Genomic DNA, 15,141 nt, shown 5'->3' on the forward strand with positions numbered 1-15,141 from the left:
GCCATATGCAAATTTTGCTATGGGTCCCTGTGATCCTTGTGATTTTTAATCAAGTATTAATATACACCTGCTGTACACTCACAACTTTCCTGTACTCAAACAAATTATGTTTTTTTTAACTGTAAATATTTATCAAAGGTGTAAGGTATTTCCAATGTGCACGTACAGAAATCAGAATATTATAGTATATTCGCAACATTATAGTAACCTGCAGAATGAATTTTTCCATGTTAATTAAAACTACAAGATTGGACACAAGGTGGGAGTGGAAAGGAAAATAAATAAGGAGAAATACAGGGGAGAAAAGAAGAGGGGAAGAGATAAAATTACATTTATAACAGCAACTGCTCCCAACAAACAATCTCAGTATGTAAATTTTAAAGGAAATCTTTATTAAATATGTTATATTAAAATTTCTGCAACAAGTGGAAATCTAAGCATTAATAAATATTTCAACTACATGGTTAATTTTAACCATGAACTGTATAGCCATTTCTGCAGAGACTGATATAATCTCATTTGATATTATCAAAGGACATATTTCTTCTGGCAAAAAAAGCCCAAAAAACTTTTTTAAAGTTAAAGTAAAACTTTGACTGAAGTTTTCTTATCAAACCAATATATTGAGAAGTATTTTTGAGCACAGTGTATACATGATTTAAATGCTCTCCATTATTAAGCTCTAGTTACTGTTTATTATCATCATCGGCTTAAATTAATTTTTTTTAAAGTTTTAATGAAGACAGACCAGAACCCATAAAATGTAGTAAAAAAATAAGTAAACATGTATTTCGCTGATTTTTTTATTTTTGCTTATGGATATTGGGTCTCGAATTACTAAAGAAGTAGAGCAAGTTCACTATGAAAGTCAATTTTCACTTTGAAATCCATGTTTACTTTATCTTAGGGAATGAGGTGAAACAAAGTGAAAATTCACTTTGCAAAGAATATCCAATCATGTGTAAGAATTTTTTTTTAAAAAAACATCATTTTTATTTGCATGTGATTGGATGATAGATGTCAGCACAACTTCCCCATAATCACTCAGAAAGTGAATTTTCTCTTTGAAAAGTCAATTTTTACTTTTACTTCATTAACTAAAATAAGGGAACATCACTTTTGAAAATAAAATTTATTTTTAAAGAGAACATGCTCTACTAATTTAGTAAATCAGGTTCATTGTGTGATAAAAATTATGCATCCACTTTAGGATGTGCAGTAGCAATTTATGTGGGTTTGGAATGCCACCTAATCAATAAACACAATATTACAGCATCCAAAGTGGCTTTCGTTAAAGAATTGCTCCAGTAGCAAATAAGTGACTTGTAACTTCAGTGGAGATACTGCTAAAGCTCACAACAAAAAAAAATTCAAATTCATATAACCTGATATTATGTATGTGTATGTTTCCCAATTGTAGATCTCTATTAAAGACTAGGGGGTCTATTCACAAAGCTGCCGAGGGCAGTCGAGTGAATGAAAAATAAAAAAAATAAAAATCACTGGCATAATTAAAGTGACACTAAACTCAGGAGTTAAATCTTAAAAATGCATTCAAGTACCTTATCTATTAACAAAAATTATTATTATTATACAGTATTTATATAGCGCCAACAGTTTACAAAGCGCTTTACAATTTAAGGAAGACATTCCAATCGCAATACAATTCAAGACAAGGTAGTAAGGAGGGCACTGCCCATGAGGGCTTACAATCTAAAAGTGAGGGGCAAGTGATATATGAGGAGGTAGCTGTGTGGATGAATTATTTGAGAACGTGATGGTTGAATGGTTAGGTTGAGGTGGGATGGGCTTCCTTGAAGAGATGAGTCTTAAGGGATCACCTAAAGGCAGTCAGAGTGGGAGATAGACGGACAGGTTGGGGTAAAGAGTTACAGAGGATGGGTGAGACTCTAGAGAAGAGTTGACGAGGGAGCTGGAAAGCAGGAGGTCTTTGGAAGAGCGTAGGGGACGGTTAGGGTGATACTGTGAGACAAGTTTTGAGATATAGCCGGGGGCAGAGTTGTGGATGGCTTTGTAAGTGGTTGTTAATGTTCTGAATTTTATCCTTTGGGCTATTGGAAGCCAGTGCATTGAATGACAGAGGGGTTGTTGCAGACACTGAGCGGTTGGTTAGGTGAGTGAGTCTAGCAGCAGCATTTATGATAGACTGAAGGAGGGATAGCCTGTGTAGAGGTAGACCAATGAGGAGGGAGTTGCAATAATCAAGGAGAGAGATAACAAAGGAGTGGACAAGTAGTTTTGAGGTTTCATTGGTGAGGAAGGGGCATACTTTGGAGATGTTACAAAGGTGAAGGCAGCAGGATTTAGATAGTGGTTGGATGTGGGGAAGAAAGGTGAGGTATGAGTCAAGGATGACACCTAGCACCATGGCAAAAATGTATCTTACTTGTGTATCACTCAGCTGTAGATCATCAAATCATCTTTGATTTTATTCCAACACTGTCCTTCCTTCTGGAGAGGGGCTACTTTTGTTCTCCATGTTCACTGTGTGTGTTGTAAAGTAGCCAGCACACCAGGTTCGCTCCCGTGATAGACTACAATCTCATGTTTAGTTTACTAAGTTGTACTGAGATTGTAGTTCATCGTGAGAGCGAGTTTGGAGCGGTGGTTACTCTGCAACACACACAGGGACCATGGGGAACAAAAGTTGCCACCCTCCAGAAGGAAGGACAGTGTCAGCACCAATTCAAAGATGTTTTGAGGATATACAGCCGAGTGATACACAAATAAGATACATTTTTGTTAAGTAATTAAGGCACTTGGATGCATTTTTAAGATTTAACTCTTGAGTTTAGTGTCACTCTAAAGATAAACTTAGGGCTAACTGCCCCCTCTCTTCCTCCCCCAATCTATATACGGTATACTGCTCACTATAGATGTAGAACATAGTGGAACTAGTTACTAATTATCAACCAAACTTCCAGACCCAATACACATGTTAAATGTGCATGTCATTTTTTTTTGGTAACAGATCTATTTACTGTGAAATTAAAGTGATATTAAAGTCAAAAGTTTTTTAAGCTATTTTAAATAGTGATTAAATCACTTACAATGGATGCTGCTCCTTGATGTGTAAAAGTTTTTGCTTCGTGCAGAATCAACTGGTCATAATATCCTGACATATATGAGCACTGACCCTGATATCCTTTTTTAGGGTGGTTGCTTTCCCTTGTTGGGTCCTATGGAGACACCCTTGTGTGAGCTATCAAGCTGGCAAGCCATTCCCCTGTTTCCTGCTCTCCTCTCCTCCCTCTTCCTTTCTCCCCTTCTTCCCTTCTCCAAGCTAGTAGATGGACAGCCGCTGGGGACTGCTCTGTCCCTTGTTAACTTGTACTGGAGAGGAAGTGCAGGGAAGTCAAGCTGAGAGAGTTGCAGCCAGCTGTTTAGAAACATGATGGTTATAAGTGCTTGGGGAAAAATGTAAAAAAGAAATACTTTAACCTCCTGGCGGTATTCCCGAGTGTAGCTCGGGGTTACTTTTCCATACCATAAGCGGTAACCCCGAGCTACACTCGGGAAAGCCGCATAGCATTTACTTACCTTGTCCCTCGAGCCGCGCTGTGTTCTGCGGCCGATGCCGGCTTCCGTCTTCCGGGTTCCGTCGCTTGCGAGCGTACGCATCGCAGGGGGGCGGAAGCGGCTGGATATAAAAAAAACGTCAAAGATGAAAAAATAGACCGAAAAATTACATGAAAAAAATTAAAAATCATACCACCAGGGAGGTTAATCTTGATCTGTTATTTAAAGTTGGAAAGTTTAATACAGAATACTTTAACCTTTATAATCTCTGTGACATCATCACTTCTTTTCAGAAATTGCAGCTATGTCCAGGCAGTAGTAGGAAAGCATTGACATCACAGGGTCAGACGCACGGCCACTGTAACAAACTACAATTCTCATGATGCATTGCGAACTGTCCTAGCAACGGGTGTGAATGAGAGTGAGGCAATGCTGGATGGGAAACTCCTGGGTCCTTCCACTGCAGTGAATGGCAATATAATTTCTTTGCTGTTCACGTGAAGGAACTACACTGAATAAGTTACAAGACCAGTGGCTAGGGAAAGAGTAGGAACAGTGGCCATAGGTCCTATGAAACAGATATCAAGGAGAATGACTCTGTGTTAATCTGCATGCAAATGGTGAATTATCCGTAGCTGGGTGAAATATTATAAAGATATTGGTTAAAGGTAATAAATTACCTCCATAAATATGTGACAGAATTTGCACCAGGAGTTCAGCTTTAATGTAAATTTACTGGTACTAGCATGTAGATTTTCATTGCCTACAGCTAAAGTTGCTATTAAACACTTGTTAGAAAGACTGAAACCAGTAATGTCATACTTATATGTAACAGGATTATGGAATTTAATTAATGTTTACATTTGAAAAGAAGCCCTCTGTTTTGAGGACTTAGCACCTGTAGTCAACACAGCCATGCTCAGAAAGTTTGCATTGTGGAGTTTTTCTAAGACGTATGTGCCAAATATATGGAACAGCTGTTAACACTTGGACAAGAGTTGGAAAAATACTATATTACGTTCACACCATAATGTGATCTCGAAAAAAAACTATATACGGAAATTGCCTTGGGGACTTCTCTCTGCCAGATCATAACCTTAACTATAATCGGCACGAGTCCAGCCAATGGGAAGGCTTTGCACATTTGCTTTTGGACAAAAGACCCCAGTTGATACTTAAGTACATCCATATGCTTTAGCAAAAGTGTATTGTAAAGTAACATTTGACTGTCTTTAAGAATTTGTATTTTGCCTCACACTTTTATAAAAATAGTTAACTTTTTATAGGCAAACGTGTCAGATAGCACAGTTATATTTAAATATTCATGTTTTCTATACCAGCACTTACGCCATTGGAATATTATTGAACGTGTAATGGTTGTGTTAACAATTTGAGGGACAATTAAAACTCCAGCAATACATAGAGGGATATTGCAGCATCATATGGATTTTTTTAGTGCCTCTGTGCTAAAATGTGTGCATGGGGTGGAATTGAGACAACCTCCTTTAACCTGTGTTAAACGTGTTGAATATCTGGCAAGCTTGAAATTAGCTGTTAATTTCTTATTGTTCTCCATGTTTGGATAAAAAATACATTGGCATCAAATTGCACTGCTTATGGGAAATATATTACAGTCCAAGAGAAACACAATATTTCCATGATGTCTGACATTATAGGGTTGATTTAATAAAGAAGCAAAGTTTAACTTAGCAAAGTTTATGTTTACTGGGTTTAATGAATACGGTGAGCTGAGTGTTCTTCAGTCATCCAGGCATGTGCAACAAAAGTCATTTTTTGTACCTTTTCTTGCACATGATTGGCTAATAAAAGTGTGCACAGGTTTGCTTTAAAGGCTAAACGTAGCGAAGATTCACTTTGCAAAGCAAAGAGTCTCTACTCCTTAAGTAATTGAACCCGTAATGCAACTTAACCATAACTGTACGCAGTATAGGGCTTTCAGTCATACTCACCTCGTTCCCGATCCAGTGTCAGGTCTTCTCTCTTGTGACCAAACATTATTCTGGCACTATCTTAAAGGCGAGGGGATGTGATACTTGGCGTTTGAGCAATGAGCCGATACATGTAATGCTGAGTTGCCCTGCTTCCAACATCTACCTGTGTCCTACTCGACCCCTAAGACTCTAGTGCCTCAGCATGCCCGTGTCTCCTGCAGCCCTTGTGTCTCCAGCAACCCTTGTGTCTCCAGCCACCCCATGTCTTCACAGACACCTGTGGCACCCAGCATTTCCAGTGACTCCTCTGATCTGTGTCACCTAGTGACCTCAAAGCACCCTGAAACGCCACAGCATCCTGTCTCACCCCATGACCCCAGATCATTCTGTCTCAAGCAGGTTCGCCTAAGCAACCTGTGTCACTCTGTGACTCATTTGAGTATGTATGTTGCAAGTATGCTGCAAATCTTTGCCTTTCCCTGGAGACCAATGCTAGTAAATAACAAGCAATATGCTTCACAAACATTTGCAGCATTTGCCAACCGTGTTCATTTGTTGTGACATTGGTGGATGTGCCTATAATCCTCGACATCTTTTATGGCCCAAGACAAAGTTTGCTTGGCTCTCACAGCAGCAAATCAGAAGGAGTATATTAGACAGTTCCCCCATTTAAAAACCCAGCATACAGGTGCAGGCTGCCATTTGATGTGAGGCTAGCATGGCTTTTAAAAGATAGCATGGCTCCTGGTAAATAGTGTGGCTGTTGTTATGTAGTCAGGTTAAGAGGACATACTTTGTTTATTACTTATAAGAGAAGTACAGAATTTATTACAGATTTGAAAAGGTAACAAAACAGCAATATTGTTTGAGGAAACTGTTCGTGCCCAGTCTCTGATAGCAACAGTTGTATTGCTTTGCAGTAAGGGCTCTTTGGTTGCAAATAATAATCGCTTGAAAATAACTATTCAGAGCTATAGTAGCCACACAATTATGCTTTGCAGACAAGCTGGCAATCTATTTTAAATTCATGCAAGATAGAAAACAGACACCATTGAGGCATAAAATAACCACAAGTATTTTTCCAACGTCTGTGAAAGCAGTCACTAACCTCTGTCCCTGAGTGTTTTAAGGCCGTGACACACTGCACGCGAAGCAGCGCGGAGCGGGGGCACGCTGCCTTTGCGAGCAGTGTGTCATGTCATTTTCTGCTCGGGCACCTCAGCTTGCGAGAGCTCGCGGAGCTGAGCGCGCCGAGATGAACAATTTCACCTTCAGCCAATCGGCTCGCGCGTATAAACCAGCGCGTCGCGATGCGTCAGCTGGCAGGTTGTTACGGACGAGCCGATTGGCTGAAGGTGCTGTAAATCATCTGACCGCACTCAGCTCACACACTGCATGCAAAGCTCCGTGCCGGATAGCTTTGCTTCGCTCTGCATGGCTTCGCGTGCAGTGTGTCACGGCCTTAATGCTGTGTATTACCTGCATTATTTTCTATTTACCAGTCATCATATAGGGGGCCATATCAGATAATTGCTGCTATCCTAAACTGATTAGTGAAGTGTGATCAATTCTAATGCCCAGTATGCTTACAGGGAGTTTCAATAAAAAGAAATTTCCCTCTAACATGTTTGAGTTGGGTGTGTAAAGTGAACAGTTGTTTAGTGAAAATGACTCCTTTACTATATAAGCTCCTTATAGTTTGAGCTGAAATTAGCACAAACTATTAAACGGAAAGGCTTTATTCAACTCTCTTATAAAACAAGAGTATATTACAGCATGAGTTAAATATAAATATGCTTTGATGTTAATGAATTCCTAAAATCATTTTAGTCTGCTTTTGGTTTCTTGTGGCTTTAACTTCCACATGAAGTAGGAAAGAATCGTTTATGGAGAAGAAATTACATTGCCTCCCCAAATCCCAAAATGATGTATGCAATGCACAAAATTCACAATGTAAAGCACAGCAAAAATGCCAAGGACGCTTTATGCCCCCTAGATAGCTGTTGTCCTATCCTACCATACAGTAATATGAAGAGTTATGAGCCCTGTCAAAAAGTGCTCTTTGTGTCTCACTCTCTTAGTGGCTGCTATCACCTGGACTGAAAAATCCACATGCAGTTCTCCTCCCTGGTCAGTGAATGTCCTCTTCCTAAATGACAGTGGCTTTAGTAGGGAGCAGCACTGTCAACCAATCAGGGTGCAACAATACACCAGGGGAAGCAATGATCTGCTCCGCTATTAGCCCTTGTCATTACAGTACAAGCCAGAAATGGGTAGCTGTCCCGGGACCGGTCCAGAAACATTTACAATCCGGGTATTTTTTAAATGTAAATGGTCAGAACATCATTTGTAAGAAACAGCACCTGCACTCTGCTTTGTTTAGCACTGTGCCTTTCTATCTGCCTCTGTGTGTTTATAAAGGACTCATTCTAAAAATCCTACAGTTCAGTATAAAACAATTCACTTATAGTAACATTCATGCAGTTCTCCAAATATCGTGTTTCTATCTCTACGGCTATTGCTAATTCATATATTTATGATCCATATTACAAACATAATTTATACATTCATTTACATATTCGTATTTCATATAGTTTTTTTACAGGTATATCACTATTTGATGAATCCCCTACGCCTTACGCTCAAAAAGGCTTCTTCAGGGGGGTGTGTTTGTTTTGTTTGTTTGTATATATCGATTTTCAGCAATAATCTGTTTTAAAAAAAACATATAATACAATATAGATCAATGTTACACCATGAAATAGGGAATCAGCATATACTGTAATGTATCTCAATATCCTTCAATTATTTCTATTCTATAATTATTATATATACAGTTCCTTATTTACCATTAGTCAATATAATATATTCATTTTTCTTAATTTGTCATTAGTAACTTCACATTAATATTCATACATGGGGTATCTTGTTTACATCGATTATTTGTCCATCAACATTTGTTCATCTATAATGCATATATTTGATCATTTTAACATTAAATTATTCGGTATACAGGTATTCCTCACTTAACGAACGAGTTCCGTTCATCCGACCAGGTCGTTAAACGGATTGGTCGTTAAGTGAGGAACGCTATACAGTACTGTACTGCATTAGTACAGTACTGTATAGCGTTGCCGATGTACAGTACCGAACAGTGTACTGTACATCGGGCAATTAAAATACTTACCGGAACCCGCAGTGAAGATCGGAGGACACCACTTCCGCCGACATAGACCAAGCACTCTAATCACTTTTTAGTACTGTGAAACTGCACTGGACTCCTTGTGCGTCTCTGGTTCCGCCGTGTGACACTCTCTAGAGTTGATGAGGGAATCCCCATAACCCTGGGAGAAAGGCCTCTCCAGGATCATGCAATCTTGGGACTAATAGTCGAACAGAAAGAAAGGTAAAATAATTAACCATTTACATTTATGATAATTAAATACTCGGTCACATATCTAGACCAAGAAATATAATGTAAAACAATATTATGGAAAAAGTAAGAACGATTAAGTATTTCTGTATACATACCGAATAATTTAATGTTAAAATGATCAAATATATGCATTATAGATGAACAAATGTTGATGGACAAATAATCGATGTAAACAAGATACCCCATGTATGAATATTAATGTGAAGTTACTAATGGCAAATGAAGAAAAATGAATATATTATATTGACTAATGGTAAATAAGGAAGTGTATATATAATAATTATAGAATATAAATAATTGAAGGATATTGAGATACAATACAGTATATTCTGATTCCCTATTTCATGGTGTAACATTGATCTATATTGTATTATATGTTTTTTTTAAAACAGATTATTGCTGAAAATCAATATATATAAACAAATAAAACAAACACACCTCGCTGAAGAAGCCTTTATGAGCGTAACGCGTAGGGGATTCATCAAATAGTGATATACCTGTAAAAAACTATATGAAATACGAATATGTAAATGAATGTATAAATTATGTTTGTAATATGGATCATAAATATATGAATTAGCAATAGCCGTAGAGATAGAAACACGGTATTTGGAGAACTGCATGAATGTTACTAATGTTACTGCATGAATGTTACATAAGTGAATTGTTTTATACTGAACTGTAGGGTTTTTAGAAAAATAAGAATCTAAATAAATATTTATTAATTATATATATCTGAGTCCTTTCTAAACACACTCCATCACAATAGTAATATTGTAAATGGTTCTTTGAAATTTAATAATAGGGAGGTGTGGACTCAGGTCGCCTTAGATGAGATCGGGGAAGTGCTATTACTGGATTTACAAATAAATGGTAATTTGGTAGTTATTGCAGCTTGAGTCTTGGTGACTAAGCATGGTGGTCTGTTAATGGTTAATAGATTGGGTAATGTCACCTAGTTTGTGGGTGGACATTGGTTGGTAAACAGTAATTTGGTTGGTGTAATATTCGCTGTATATTGAGGCGCCGCAGCTGGAACGGATCCCGGCATTACTGTCGAGATCCACCCAGCTGCGTGATTGACAGCTGGCTCTGCCTATCTGGAGGCAGAGCCAGCTGTACCTGCCCCCTCCCTCGTCCGTTCCGCCAGTCAGTGCTGGAGGATCGGACAGAGGAGGGGGGGGAAGCCCTGCAGGGAGCCGTGAGTGACAGGAACGGATCTCTGCAGGGATAGATCGCGAAGTGAGCGAGCGACGGTATGTGTTCGCTCACTTCCTGGTCTATTGAGCTGACCTGTGACATTATCATTGTCACAGGTCAGCTAGAACTATGAGGCTGAGTGATTTTCACTCGCCTCATAGTTCTCCTTTATAGTCTATTTATTGGTTAAATTGATTAAAACACAATAGTTCTCTAGGACACGGAGCTCCTTGACTTACAACAACTACAGGACAGATATGGAACTAAACCTTTGGATACCTGGCACTACCGTCAATTACACCACTTTGTATCCACACTACCCAAACCGCTAAGGTCAATGCACAGCCTACAGCCTCTGGAATCCTTACTATGCCAAGACTCCTCCCCGACTCACGGTGTCTCGCAAATATATCAACTACTTCTCGCTCTGAGGATTACGTCGGATCCACCATATCTTTCACAGTGGGAAACTGATGGAATCATCTTTTAATCTATTGGCAAGATGGTACTACACGCCGGACCGTTTACATTTCATCATGCCCATTCACTCCTCAGACTGCTGGAGGGGGTGTGGACAAAGAGGCATGCACAGCCACATATGGTGGTTCTGTCCTAAGACATGCCTGTATTGGCAACAAATCCTCCAACTCATCACTTCAATCACTGGTAAGACGATACCGAGTGACCCATGGTACTGATGTAAGTCGATGGAGAGACCCTCCGCACTCCCCACAGCAGTCCCGGCCAGATTAGAAAAAAAGTGGTGCTCGCAGTGATGAATTACTACGGATGGCGCCGTGCAAACACAGGAAAGTCAGGAAATCACCAGCACTCAGTAGTAAAGATAAATATGTCCCTTTTATTGGACAGAAAGCATCACAGATATCCAAATAAACCGACGTTTCGGGGCCGCGCAGGGGTCCCTTCCTCAAGGTAGAGAGTCACATCTTTCTACCTTGAGGAAGGGACCCTGCGCGGCCCCGAAACGTCGGTTTATTTGGATGCCTGTGACGCTTTCTGTCCAATAAAAGGGACATATTTATATTTATCTTTACTACTGAGTGCTGGTGATTTCCTGACTGACCCATGGTACTGTCTACTACATCTAACTGATTCTCCATATCGGATTTATAAGAAATAATTACTTCCCCACCTGCTGAATGCAGCCAAGTTCCTTATCCCCAAACACTGGAACTCAGCTACGATTCCGTCCTTAAAGGAATGGACACACAAGGTAGATTATCTCTGTTTAATGGAGGAACTAACTCTCTCTAGACAAGATCGTAAGTCTCGTTTTGACCTTACCTGGGACTCTTGAATCACTTTCAAACAAACCACCCACTATGAAAATCTGCTATGTGGCTGATCTGCCTCAGCACTTCTCCTCCTAAGGGGCGTGACACTGGTATCTGAGTGCAGCAGTGGAGAATGGGAAACTGAGCATGTAGATGCCCTGTAGCCTCACACCTGGAGATTAAAGTACCTTAGCGATAAACCATTATGTGTTGCTTTTCTCATAATGTAAACGTGAAATTAGTGTATACCATTGAGTCTACGCCACTCCCCCCCCCCTCCCTTCCTCCTCTCTCTCAACCCCTCCTCTCTGCTCTTTGGCTATCCTTTACCCTATTACAATTTCTCTTCTTACTGGGTTTTACCTGGTATATGTTTTTCGTGTCATGTAACCGTCTAGGTATAGCTGCAAATAGCCTTTTACAAATGTAGGCTGCATTATAAGTGATGTGAGTACCTAATGACACATGGACCTGATGGTTTGTATTATGTGTGTTTGTCTGTATAACCTTTTGCAAATATTAATAAACTTTTAATATTGAAAAAAACACAATAAAGGGGCCGCAGCCTATAGGTTTTCCACAATCATTGTTCTATTTTACTTTATTATTTAGGTTTATTGTTATAGTATGATGGGTGTCAATGGGGTGTACAATCCCATGGACTAAGTTCAGAGTTCTAACATCCTTTATTTTTAATGACAGTCCCTCAGTAGCCATTTAGTCTGTTCTCCGACAATGGGAAAGAGGTGGGCTAGTGTTAGCTCTGAGTCTGAATTCCGCGAAGTCAAGGGCTCAGTAACAAAGTGAAACCAGAGAGGGATTATTTATGCTAGCTGACACTTTGGCAGATTCACTTATAGCGGACATTTTAGTAACCTTTCAAGTCTGCATAAATAATTTGCTGACATGTCACAATATTCAAGAACAGTATACATTTTCAAAAAATCTGCCTTTTATCTTTAAAAAGCAGTTCCTGAACAACAAACACTGTTTAGGGAATGCAAGAGCTATTGCTAATTTAAAAAGTTTCAAACAACAGAAGAATCATTGAATGTGTTTGATACTAGAAAGTAAAAAGAATTAAACACAGCCATCTACAAATATTCCACAAAGAATCACTAACAAAATATTGAACGTGATGTATGAATATTTATGAAAAACAGTGATTAGGCTGCACTGTGTCAGACAGTTCACGCACAGATCACTGCCAACCAAAATGCAATAAAGTAATCTCTGAATATTCAAAAGGAAAGCAGTTGGAGACAGTTTTCACAATGGTTCAATAGGTGACACTACTTAAGACACAATTCTCTAATCTACAAAGAGCATGTCTCGATTATTATAAAAAATATCTCAAACAGGCGTATTTTAAAAAATGAAAGCTTTCAAGCATCAATCAAATGAATCTCCAGATAGTCTTGGGATATTGAAAAGCTTCTGTGTCTGTAGAATAAATTGCATAGGGCTGCAGAGCTAGCGTTCTGTAGCAACTCTTGATTACTTAGACCAATGTATTTCTTTGCTTTATCAAAGTTGTATTTTGATTGAAATCAGGGGGGGATCTATTGTCACATTCATCTTCTGTATCCTTTGTTATTTCATGCTGAAAAAATATAATGCTGAAAAGACACCAAAGTGTTTTTCTGTTCTGGAAACCACCGCTTTACTTTCTTTGAAAAATTGCTGCTTTGTGATATCTTTAACTAGACAGACCTGGTTGACTAAAGTAATTTCGACAAATGCTTTGGGCCTTAATATTTCTAAGTCAAAAGGTATTTGAGAGAACTGGGCATAGGTTAAAGGTGCACTGCAGTCGCACAAGAAGATTATAAATTTGTACTGACACACAGGCCTGAGTGGCTCTTATTTTTTAGCCTGCCTTTTGATTTGTACACCTGGCCGCCTTGCTTTCTAAAGCATTTTTAGCCGCTGTATACAGAACTGAATGGCCATGAATTGAAGCCCGGGTTATATGGTTTTGACAACTTCCAGGTCTTGGCCTACAGAGTTCAAAGTCACACAATGGGGTTGATTTACTAAAGGCAAATATGCTGTTCAATCTGCAAGGGAATTTTCATTTTCTATACTATGTGTTCCTGTCCATTCATAAATTGTGGAGATAGTATCAGTTACTATGTCCATAATCATGAATGAACAGGAAGTGACATAGAGCACTTCCTATTCATTCATAACTGGGGACACAGTAAACATACTATGTCCTCAATTATTTACAAACACTCAATGATCAGCTGATCGTTAAGTGCTTGTAACTGCTCTCCATCCTGACTCATCTGCTCTGCATCCTGACTTACCTTTCACAGGAGGCTGAGGATCCTGTGACAGCTCACAGCTGTCTCCTCCCCCCGCATTGCTCTCTATCCTGAGTCTCTGTCTGTCAGTGTGTCACAGGTGGCCAAGCTCCGGCCTCCGGTAACACACTGACTGCGCTCTCCTCCCCACCCCGTTCGGCCTCCGGAAGGTTTCTTTCCTCCCCGCTGGACGCTGCACTGTGTCAGAGGGGACACAGAGCAGCGCCCAGTGGGAAGGACAAGAACTATGGGGGTTATTCACTATTGAGCCGAACGATACAGCTGTCACTTCGGCTGATCCTTTGGCTCTCTTTGGCCGCCGGAGCCCTTCGGTTTAGTCGAACCATAGGGCTGCTGTACGGCTATTGACAATAGCCCGTACAACAGCCAAAGGCGGGCAGAAGTGACAGCCAAAGCGGGGAGAACGGCCTGCTGAAGGCCGGCTGTTCACCCCCCAAATGATAGCTGGGCTTGCCCCGCCCAGTTGTAATGACAGATCAGCATCCCCAAATGACCTGGGGACGCTGATCTGTCATTAAACAATAACAACTGAGCAGAGACATCTGTGATGTCACGGCTGGCTCCCCCCCAATTGTTATTCATTGGCCGGGACTTGCTAGAAGACTCTAGCAGGTGCCAGCCAATAGGAAACAGTTGGGTGGAGCTAGCTGTCACTGCTAGCTCTGCCCAATTGTTTTTCTTTTTTGAAATCAGCCGTACTGACCTGGAGTGAATAGCCGAACGCCGTTCGGCTCTGTTCACTTCGGCTCCATTATTCACTCGGCTGCCTTCAGCAGCTTTGTGAATAACCCTGTATGTTTTTTGCACCGCAATTTTGGCCATTTTGCCCAAAGAACCATTTTTGCCTGATGTTTTGGTGACCGAAATTTCAGGACATCCCCTAAAAAATACTGTTGCATATAATTGGGTATTCTTTGTGTAGTGAATTTTCACCATATTCACCAAGCTAAGGGAAAATTCCCTTGCAACATGAAAATTATCGAGCAAAGTCAACAGCCTATAGGACTTTAGTAAATCAACTCCAAAAAGTGAAGTTGCACTGCACGAATCAAGAAGCTGAACCCAGCTCAGTGGCAGTAAAAGAGACTAGTGAATCTGGCTGAAAGAGATTACATATAAACCAAAATGAAAGTATATGCTAAGGTACTACTGAAATGTACCCTCACAACTCCCCCTCCCAATCTACAGCATGTTGCAGCATAATTTTTTATTTTACCTATAGCAGAAAACAGCTTTTATTTTTCCCTGAGGAACCGTATTGTGCTTATGGATAACTTACTTTGCTGGATAAACCTTTGCTTAACATTTTGGAATGCAACTTACAATAGTAATTATTAAAAGATCCCCATCACATAGATCACAGTAGATACAAAGAGCAGTTACCCATG

This window comes from Nanorana parkeri, unplaced genomic scaffold (genome assembly GCF_000935625.1).
Source record: "Nanorana parkeri isolate BGI_ZX_2015 unplaced genomic scaffold, ASM93562v1 scaffold73, whole genome shotgun sequence".
Classification (NCBI taxonomy): Eukaryota; Metazoa; Chordata; class Amphibia; order Anura; family Dicroglossidae; genus Nanorana; species Nanorana parkeri.